The sequence below is a fragment of the Mus musculus genome, chromosome 8 (genome assembly GCF_000001635.26).
Source record: "Mus musculus strain C57BL/6J chromosome 8, GRCm38.p6 C57BL/6J".
NCBI lineage: Eukaryota > Metazoa > Chordata > Mammalia > Rodentia > Muridae > Mus > Mus musculus.
In genome coordinates this window covers 90,734,026-90,744,961 of record NC_000074.6, presented here as the reverse complement: position 1 = coordinate 90,744,961, position 10,936 = coordinate 90,734,026, and the positions used below count along the sequence as shown (strand labels likewise).

General features: G+C 44.9%; 1 long non-coding RNA gene across 9 annotated transcripts in view, besides 1 other annotated feature; it reads left to right on the top strand.

Moving 5' to 3' along the window:
• Nucleotides 2,551-6,358: an enhancer, noted in NCBI's record as "VISTA enhancer mm871". NCBI's record gives its function as "enhancer in: hindbrain (rhombencephalon)[7/7] | midbrain (mesencephalon)[7/7] | forebrain[7/7] | nose[5/7]" and the evidence as "EXISTENCE:transgenic organism evidence [ECO:0001131][PMID:17130149]".
• The window catches only part of Gm35850, a 31,311-nt gene continuing 24,567 nt past the window's right edge, over nucleotides 4,193-10,936 (top strand). For 5 of the 9 annotated variants that reach the window (XR_387899.2, XR_879078.1, XR_879080.2 and 2 more), the window contains exons 1-2: nucleotides 4,193-4,324; nucleotides 5,915-8,388. This is a non-coding gene — a long non-coding RNA (predicted gene, 35850). The remainder of the gene's footprint in view (nucleotides 4,325-5,914; nucleotides 8,389-10,936) is intronic. The other 4 variants (XR_001778618.1, XR_879081.2, XR_879082.2 and 1 more) reach the window with 4 other exon arrangements.

Below are 10,936 nucleotides of genomic sequence, written 5' to 3'. Positions count from 1 at the left end.
ATAATAATAAAACACTTAAAGAAATGTTCAACATCCTTAGTCATCAGGGAATTGCAAATCAAAACTACGTTGAGATTTTTCTCTTACATCCATTAGAATGGCTAAGATCAATAAAGCAAGCGATAGCTCATTCTGGCAAGGAGGTGGAATAGGGGAACCCTTCTCCATTGCTGATGGGAGAGCAAATTTATACAGCCACTATGGAAAGAATCTTCCAGTTATCGGCAGCCACAGTTGGATTAGCTGGGCCACAGCCTCTGTGCTATTGTAACAAATCCTTCCCCCTTCTTTTTCTCTAAGTTCTGTTACTCTAGAAATCCCTGACTAACACAGTGTTCTTGGGCAAACACTCAAAGGATGCTTCATCCTCCCACAGAGACACTTGCTCAGCCACGTTCACTTTTCCTCTATTCAATTTGTGTGTGTGTGTGTGTGTGTGTGTGTGGTTTTTTCGAGACAGGGTTTCTCTGTATAGCCCTGGCTGTCCTGGAACTCACTTTGTAGACCAGACTGGCCTTGAATGCAGAAATCTGCCTGCCTCTGCCTCCTCCTCTATTCAAATAGCCAGAAACAACCTAGACATAACTCAGCAGATGAGTGGATAAAAACATATGGTACATTCACACAGTGGAGTATTGCTCAGCCGTCTAATGATAAAATAATAAAATCTGTGGGTGTATGGATGAAATGAGAAAAAGTCATCCCTAGTGTGGTAATATAACCCAGAGCCAGAAAGACAAATATGGCATGCATTTGCTTGTATGTGCTTATTTGCTATTAAGTTGATAACTAAACCACAATCCATAGAACCACAGAGATTATAGGTATAGAGTAAAGGACTAGGGTCAGACAGATAGATCTCTATAAGTAAGGGAAATAAAATAGATAGTTATGGGTGGATGGTGGGGATTGGGACAGGAGGTCAAGTAGAAAGAGGGATATAAGGGAGGCTGAGGGAGGAAATATCAGGAGAGACAGCTAAAAGTAAGGGACATTGAGGGGTCGTATGGAAACCTAATACAGTCGAAGCTTCCTAAAATATATATTTATATGAGTGATCTACATGAGATTATCAATAATGGGAGAGACAGAGCTCCAACTAGCCATCTCTTTTTTTACCAAATGAAGCTGGGATTGGAAGCTTCCAGTACTGAGATTGGGTCACACAGAAGTTGGTTGGAAGGATCCCAGGGAATCTCCAGACAACCCAGGCTGTTGCCAAGACAACTGGTGGCAAGGCTCCATCAGAAGTCAGCACCTACACAATTCACTGAGCATGAATAAATCAAACTGCTGGCCACAGAGAGCCTCTACTCCTACCTGCTAGTGTCTTTGGTACAGGATGGTACCCCACATGCTAACAAAGGAAAGATGTAAACACCAATCCAGCCACAAAGCTTTCGATCTTCAAGGCAGCTGTCCTGCCTGCAAGATAAGCTAGTGCAATGGTGGCATAGAGCTTGCAGGAGTGACCAACCAATATGTGATTTGATTTAAGACCCACTCCATGAGATGGAACCCGTACTGGACACTCCTAGGGTGACCAGAAACCTGAGACTAGATTATCCACGGACCTAGGGTAAAATCAAATATTACCTTTTTTTTAAAGTAACAATGAAATGACTCCTAATGGTATTCTGCCATACTCACAGAGCAGTGCCTTGCTCAGCCATCATTAAAGAAGCTTCCTCCTGAAGCTGATGGGAACAAATACAGAGACTCATAGCTCTACATTATGCAGAGAATGAGAGATCTTGGAACACTCTGCCCTAAATGGAATGTTTCCATCAAATCCCTCCCTTCACAGCTCAGGGAACGTAGCAGAAGAGGAGGTGAAAAGAATGCATGAGCCAGAGGACACCAAGGACACAAGGCCCTCTAAATCAGCAAGATTGGCACACATGTAAACTCAGAGATGGGTGCAGCATTAACAGGGCCCAAGTCTGCTCCAGTTGGAGCCCTCAAGCTGAGAGGAGAAGTGAAGACATGGCCCATTCCTAACCCAGAAGCATTGTCCAACTGATAACCACTTGCGAGTGAAGATTCAGTTTCCTCCAAGGGAGTTTCCTGGGGAAGCAAAGTACTCCTAATGGTAGGCTGCATACCCCTCAGGAGATGGCTAACCGAGAGTGAACTCGGCATCATGGCGGTTCCTTGCCTCAGAATGTCTAGTCTGGGCTATTCCTGGTTTTTAAAAATTTTTTATTTTTTAAATTTTATCTTATTATTCCTTATTTTATTAACATTTTTTTCTTCTTCCTACAGGTCCTTTGTGTATGTATGATGGCTTTGGGTTTAGTGTTTTTATGGCATTTCCAAGTGTATAAACAAGTGGCTCTGTTTAGAATGCCTCCCTGTGGATCCTTTTCCTTTGGTTTGCTTATTTTGTCCCATTTCAATGTGTTAGTTTTTTTTTTTAAATCTTATTATATTACATTACATTATATTTTATTATAATTCATTTTAATTATCACAAGTTTGCTTGTGATAGGACCTAACTCACTCCATCTTAGAACAGGCAGCCATGTTAGGCCTTAAGCTTCAATTTCCCAGAAGGCCTACCTGGAAAAAAAAACATAGAAAAAGGGCAACTGCCTTGACAGAAATGGAAAAAGTCCCTATAAGGTAACCCTCTTTCCCTTGAGGTATGAACCAATCAGAAGTGTACAAACATCCCATACCATAGCTCAAACAATCCTGTTCGAAGGTGACCTAGCTACAACTGGAAATTCCCTAACTCGCTTTAAGAGGGGCCCGAGAGCTTCCTTTGTGGTCTCCTTGTGGATGACTGACTCTGGTGTGCTGGCTGTTTCTGCATACTGTTCAAGTCTGGGGTCTTCTTGTAGTGATTATAGACGTATTTATTTATTATATTTATATAAGTACACCATCTTCAGACACACCCGAAGAGGGCATCAGATTCTTTGACAGATGGATGGGAGCCACCATGTGGTTGCTGGGATTTGAACTTAGGACCTCTGGAAGAGCAGTCAGTGCTCTTAACCGCTGAGCCAGCTCTCCAGCCCCCACACTTGTTTTTTAATGAGAGAAAGGCAAAGCTGGATGGGAGAGGAAGTGGGGAGGAGCTGGGAGGGGTGGAGGAAGGGGCAAACCTTAACCAGGATGCTAGGGGAAAAAAAATCCGTTTTCAATAAAAGGAAAAAAAATTAAAGAGAAAAAACCCAACCAAACAAATACGGACAGGCTCAGAGACACTCTAAAGTGAGATGGGAAACCATCTCCATAAAGTCAAGGCCCAAGTGTGGGTGATTACACAGCCGTGGGAAAATTAGTGTAACCAATTATCTTTGGAGGGGCCACGCTCAGTTAAGCTTCAGGAATCTCAGTAAGATTCCTTAGGCCCTTGTCCAGCACATCCAGTTGAAACAATGAGTTAGGAATGTCAGAATTCTAAGTTCTCAACTGAGCTTAGCCACTGCAATCCCTAATCCTCCCTCGGCCCCATTTCTCTGCCTCCCAAATGCCTTTGGTTTCTCTGGGTGATTCTAAGGGATAACCAACAGGAAGGATTAGGGGCCAACTGCCATCCAAATTGCTAATAAATGTGGTATTTTGTAGTCAATTATTTGCATCTGAACCTTTTATATTCTTGCTTGGCATCCTAAACCCCTTGTCCGTCTTCCTGGGTTTTTCTCCTGCTCCTTACTAAGGACCAAAGCTATGATGTCAGTGTGGTGACTGTGTCTTGGAGGTACAATTACAATCTGGAGGCAGAGAGAATTGGCCATGCTGTGAAATTTCAAGCAGCGTTGGTCCAGGGGAGAAACTCACCTAAGAGGTGTCCCTAGCTTAGCAAACAAAGAAACGGGGGAGGGGGGAACCCACAGCAGCTCTGAGCGTCACAATGTAGGGTGGGCGTTGGTTGGTGTCTGTGTTCAGGTCAGACAGTGCCTGGACAACAAAGATAATGGGGAAATTCCAAACGCTGAGAAAAACAATAAACAGATTCCCTGAGCATAAATAATGAACATAACATTGATGGAAGCCAATGATGTACTTTGCTTTATAAATGTTATTTGAATAACTGACATTGTACTTTGCTGGGCTAAGGTTTCACATACATTCGGTTATGCATTTTAATGCATCACCCCTCTCCACCTCCCCCGCCCCCCTCCAAAACAGCCTTTCAAATCAGTATAAATTGCTGTGCCTAGCAGGCATGTCTTGATCTTTAGCTGCCATGACAACAGGATACAGAGAGATGCATTTTCATAACAATTGCTAGCAGTGTTGAGAATCACTGTTACTTGGTGTCAGGGAACAGCTGGCTCTGGGAAGAACACAGCATTGTTTCTCTTAACTTGTAAGCTTTTGTTGTAATAATTGAAAAATAGGTAGAAAAATTGTTGTTTGAGGATGAAGTAGATAGGTGGGAACAAAGCCCCAAAGTGCAGGAGCTGGATAGAGGAGGGAGGGAGGAGAGACAAAGGAGGAGGAAAGGAGATACATGGGGGAGAGAGGGAGAGATGGACAGAGCACCAGGGGAGGGGAGAGAGGAAGAGGGAAAGAGGGAGAAATTTGGAGGACATTATTCTTGATAGTTTTTTGAGTGTATTTTCCTAAGGTGGGTTGTTAAAGGCATAGTCCTGGACTGGGGTTGTTATTCTGTGGTAGAGAACTTACCCACTGTGAGCAAAGCCTTGGTGACCATCTCCAGCATCTCACACACACACACACACACACACACACACACACACACACACACACACACACACACCAATGGAACTGCTGGCAATTGGTTGTGCTTGTAGGACACTGAGTGTATGCTTGTGAAGGGAACTGAATGGAGCCTAGTTGCTTCTATCTTTGTTTCTATCCTAAGGATAAAAGCAATTTTGCTTGCTGTTTGCTCTCAATGTGATGTGTTGCCTAGCCATTCCTGGACCCAAACCTCCACCCACCCTCTTTTTGTATATGCATGTGTGTGTGGTTTGTGTGAATGCGTGCCTGTTTGTGTGGCGGTACGAGGTTGCTGGTGGGTGACTTTTTTATCTCTTTCTACCATAAGTATCTAGGCAAGGTCTCATTGAACCCACTCTCATGGTTTTGGCTGGTTCTGGGATTCCCTAACTGCTTTTCTGAATACTGGGATTACAGGCAACCATCATGCCTACTTGGCTCTGATATGGGTTCTGGGGATCCAATCTCTGGCCCTTACCACATAGGCATAGGATTTCCTCTGTTGAGCCTTCTCCTCAGCCTATATTTCTCTTTAGGAATGAATTCTCTTAGGTGTTTTGTCCCATAGACAAGAGATTACCCTGGGTTACCTGGGTGGGTCCTTAATGCACTCATCAATGCCCTTAGACACAGGCTAGAGAGGGGTTTGATACATGGTAGAGAGAAGACAGTGTGAAAATGGAGCAAAGACAGGTTTGGAGATGCTGGCTCTATGTAAGACAGGAAAATGTTAGAAGGACCAGGAAAAGGATTCTCCCTAGAGCCTCTGGGAGAGCTCTGTTCTTTGATTTCAGCCTAGTAACAGTGATTTCACATGTCTGCGTCTTCTAGAACCGTGAGAGGCTTAATTTCTGGTGTTTTAAACTACCAAGTCTGTGCCATCCTATTACCATAGGAAACAAAGCATATCGTCACAGGCTGCTTAAGTGTTGCTGATCTTTCAATGGTTTATTTTTTATTAGTTGTTTTCCTTTCTGGCTAGCCAAAGAAGTCAGTGACACCAGTCTTGGGCATATACCATTTCTACCTCTTCTCCTTTGCTTGGGCCACTCTGTCACCCTCTGTGGGTCTCTTTAGACCTTGATGCTTCTTTGGGTTCTGTCTTCTTGCATCACATCTCCTTGGATAACCCTAACCACCCTTAGGACCTCCACAACCCTCCGCGTTGATTCCCAAGATCATTACTTACAGTTACCCCCTCCCTTTATTTCAGGTCTGTGTATGACTCCGCACTTGTGTTAGCATTCTGACGCTGTAACAAAATACCTAAGCTAATGAACTTAAAACAGAGGACAGCTTGAGTTTGGCTCTACGTTTGGAGTTCCAGTCAACGGTTGATCAGCCCCATTGCGTTTGGGACTGTGGTAAGGTAATATATCCCGGTGGGAGAGTATGGCTGAGCAAACCTATCCGTTCATGGCAGGTTCAGGAAGAAAGAGAGAACCAAACAGTTTAAACATGTATTTCCTCAGAACCCTGACTGAGACAGTTGAAACTAGAAGTGGTCCTGTAAAGCAGGCAAAGATTAGGGCCTATAGGCAGATTAGGGCCATCTGGCTAGCAATAAGGACTTTACTATTGGTGGCTGGTGGAGAGCAAATACTGTAACACAAGGTGGTTGAAACTCTTGTGGCTGATGAATTGGGATGAGGTGGAAGGAAGGGTACTAACGCATCACCTGGTACCCCAGTTCCAGTGGTTGCAGGGCATAAGAGAAGGTAAGAATGTAGCCGGTAGCTGTAATTATAGTGAATGACAGGGTTAGAGTAGAATCCCTAGGGACAGAATAAAAGTACAGGCAACACAGGCACCCAGCTTGTAGTCCTAAAAGAAATCGTGACTGGAGGACTGAAAGATGTCTGAGGCATTTAACTCAGTAGGAAACAATACTTTCTGGGGCTGGAGAGATGGCTCAGCAGAGGAATGCTCCCTGCCCTGGCAGAAGACCTGGGTTTGGTTCTCAGCACCCACATGGCGGCTCACAGCCACTTGTAACTCTAGTTCCAGGGGATCCCATGTCTTCTTCTGACTTCCTCTTGCACCAGGCTATTTTCCGGGTCCCCAGATATATAACCGAAATTCTTGTCACTTGATGCTTGGGGTCTTTTTCCCTTAAAAGGGGTGGCTTTCATTATATGTGTCTGAGTGCTTTGCCTCTGTGTGTGTATGTGCACTACGTGCATGCAGGACCCATGGTGCCCAGGTCCTATTAGAAGAGTGGTTCTCAACATGTGAGTTGCAATGACCCTTTCACAGGGATCTCCTAAGACTATCGGAAAACACAGATATTTACATGATAATTCATAACAGTAGCAAAATTACAGTTATGAAGTAGCAAAAAAATTTTTTTTTATGGTTGGGTGTCACCACAACATGAGGACCATTAAAGGAACATAAAGGGTCGCAGCATTAGGGAGGTTGAGAATCACTGTGTTAAAGCGGCACTAGCTCCCAACCACAGAGCCATCTTTCCAACCCCTAAAATATGCATTTCCATGTCTTTCATATTATGCCATCCTGTCATGAAGGAGGAAGGCAGCACCAGGCAGACTGTCTCCTTTGGGTTCTGGAGGAAGCTTCTTCTTCACACTTGGAAATCCTGCAATAGTTAAAATCCCGCCATACCTGGTGTCTACATAACAGGTTGTGTCACACAAGGCTGTCAGCTCCAAGATGTGCACAGTACAAGACAGGGTTCTACACCCAGTCCAGGCCGTGCTATAGGCAGCCCTATGATGATACGACCAGGAAATCCTTATCAGTGGTTGGGGGAAAGGTCACATTGAGCCATAGCTGCAGCTGCGGTTGAAATACTTCAGGCTCCTGTGATTCAGTATAAGACAAAAGGAGGAGTCACTTGTCATGAACAAATGACCTTGGCACTTGACAGTGGGCAGGGGTTGCTTTTATAAAGCAGGCAGGGAGAAATAGGATCACAGTTGGCTTGGTGTCCCGCTTGCATGTCACTTGGTCTGTCTATGATCAGCTATGATGCTATATGGGCCAGTGGCGTGCTCCTGATATGGGACAGGCACAGTGACCTAGAGTACAGGATCCTCAGCATCAGGGGCCAGTGTCGTGCCAGCAAATGACCAAAGAGACCTGTGCAGATGGTTGTTGAGGTTGAGTGTGTTGTTGAGGGGATTGGGGTAGAGGGGGCTGTGGGTAGTTATTATGGTTCCAAGGCTAGCTTCCAAATGGTATCTGTTGCTCATGTCACTAACCTTCCTCTTCAGATGTTGAATGTTTAGGTGACCAGCGTTCAGGGAACAGTGTTGAATTATTTCTACTCGGTGGTGGTAAAACCTCATTCAAAGGCTGCCTCACAACAGGTGATTGTGATTTGCCTCGGGCACTAGCAGGCGTGTGATCTTTGCCAGCTACAGAGAGTTTAATTCTGGGGACTCTGGAGAAGGGATACATGGAAGAGCCCGCCCCCAGGACCTGTGGCTGGTGGCTACTCCTCTGCTGTTGCTGCTGCTGCCACTGCCCAGCTGCTGCCCCTGCAACTGCCACCTGCTGCTGCTGCTGCTGCATGTGCTGCCAGTGCTACTGGTCTCTGCTGGTTCCTGCTGCTGCAGTTGCTGTTGCATTTGCTATGCTTGGATTGCTTGTTTGTTGAACTGCTGGCTCTCCTGACGATGAAGATTAGACTTGCCCCAAGGAACCCCATGCCTCTATTCAGCAGTAAGTGGCCCAAAGAGGTCTACAACTTATGAGAACTGAATAAAGTATCACAAAAATAGTGCCAACATGGGAAAGATCTATCTTTTGTGTTAGTGGCCAATTGGCCAAACAGACTCTGTCTACCTGTGATCAACTGATGGTATGGGGGGGTGGAAGAGTGGAGGTGGGGACGTAAACTGGGTTGTGTTCAGATATTAGTTCAAATTCTGACTCCTCTTCTAGTGTCTGTGTAACTGGGTGAGCTACTTTAATTCTCTGCTTCAGTTTCCTCATTGTAAGATGGACCAGTTAGCTGTTATTCAAGAGTTGCAGGCATTAGAATAAGTACTTGCTATGGATAAACCCCAAGCTGGGGTGTGTGTGTGTGTGTGTGTGTGTGTGTGTGTGTGTCTGTGTGTATGGTTTGTGTGCTTTAAAATTATATTCTTAGCTGCTTCTTTCCATTTTTATGTTTCCAGTCTATCCTTTCAGAGAAGAAAGCAACTCAGTCAATACTCTCCCATTAAGGTTTTAGAGACTTAATGTGTTGGTTCTTCCCAGGGAAATTGCAGTTTTAAAAGGAAGAGCTGTGGTGTCTGACCTAAGGACCGGCTTGCGGATGGGTTGCTGATGGATTGCTAGCATTTGGAGGGGACAGGGACCCTGAGATGAGAGCTGAGAAAAGGACACAGTCTTCACATTTGGGTGAAGCTGGCCTTCCCAGTTTTCAGTGAAGAGGGAAGATGGAGCTGTACAGGAGGCCCACCTCCCCATCCCCTCCCTCCTCCCTCCGGCCATGTTGAACAGTTTGCCTACAGCTTGCTTTTTTTTTTTTTTCCGAGTGGGACAACTGAAATATCTTCTAGCTATTTGTTCCAGTAGTTCAATATAAATTCTTGGTTATATCAAATATTTGATATTTTAGGAAATCAGTCTTGTTAAATTAAAGTGCATAAGATGGCATTTTAAGGTCACCTTAGTATGATCAAACATGACGCTGACATTTACAATCCATTTCCATCGCTTCCCACATGTTTCCTTGTCGGCTAAATCCAGACTTCTCAAGTTTAAAGGCGTTTAAAATCTAATGATACAATTATAGATACTGTACACGAATTTCTAAATGCTCACTAAGGTTTCCGCAATTACAAAATCTTCATATAGCCTATTCTAGTCATCTGAAAAAAACAAAACTGAAATGGTCGTTATAATATTACCCACTTAAGTATAAACCAGTACAAATATTCAATGTTCTACTTACTCCTTAATTTTATAGAATCTGCTCATATAAAAACTAAAATGGATTTACATAGTGAGAAAGGAAACGACAGTGAGTCTTTGTTATCAGGGCCCCTAAAGTACAGTGCTCAGGGTGGGGTGTCCGTACCCTGATCCCACACTCTGGCTCTGCCTCTACTTCAGACACATCTGATTTCAATCTCATATTCCCAGAAAGTCCCCCAGGGAAACTAAAGGTCTCCATGAGTGGAGGAGGATCCATGGCTCTCTTTCCCACAGCGCAGGTTAGTCCAGTTGTCCCCCCATCACCCCCAGTCTTCATTTCTTAGGGGGAGCTGGGAGATTGTGCACACTTACCTTGCATTGGAGGAGAGGTCAAAGTAGACCAGGCTTGGGTCTAGTGGGAACGAAAGCTCTACTCTGTTGAGTCCTACCCAACCTTCTCCTACAGCCTGCTGTCCACTCCTTTCCAGGAGGCAGGAGACATTTTAGTCTCCAGTGTTTAGAACGTCAGGTCAGACTCTGTCCACTGTCCTTCCATCCCTATCAAGAGAATGACCAGTGGCAGAGACAGACAGATGCCTCACAGCAATGGTTGGACAGGGATATTTGTTGCGCCCGCTCTCGACCAGCAAGAACGACGCGACCACCAGTCCTTCTAACAGCAGTTTATTCAGTCCTGATTCTTCTTGTTTATAACTCCCCCGAACCCTGGGCCTCTCACTCCTTTTATACTCTCTCTCATCCACGAAGCGCAGGCCACGCCCCCTCGCCAGTCACGAGGCTTCAGCTAATCAGGGCAGCAGGGGCAAATCTCCACCAAATTGGATTCACCTGTATCCTGGTACACCTGCGCAGCACTCAAGATGTTTGTGTCTTATATGAGGAAGTCAGGTGCAAGTCATATGACTTAGCTGCAGTCCCTGGCGCCTTTGGGACTGCCGCCACACCCGCTCCCCACAGATATTTATTTATTTATTTATACTACATAAACATATCTTAAAAGTAAATTAGAAATACAAATTTAAAGACTTGCCATTGATGCTGATTGAAGGCAAAGTAAAACAGAGCTTTGGGGAGACCAGTTGTCCCTTACAGAGTGACTTTTGTCGGCAGCGTGAGGTCCACTTGGTCTGAAGGTCAGGAGTTGTTCATTTTGTGTGGGCTGAGCAATAACTCAGATGGCACACAATGTGTCTCGCTGTTCCAGCTCCTGATGACGTGCCAGTCAGACACCCATCACTCTGACACATGCCGGAGGACATCATTTTAAAGGAAGGAAAGGTTTATTTTTGACCCATAGTTCCCAAGATTGGTTCCGTGTCCTTCC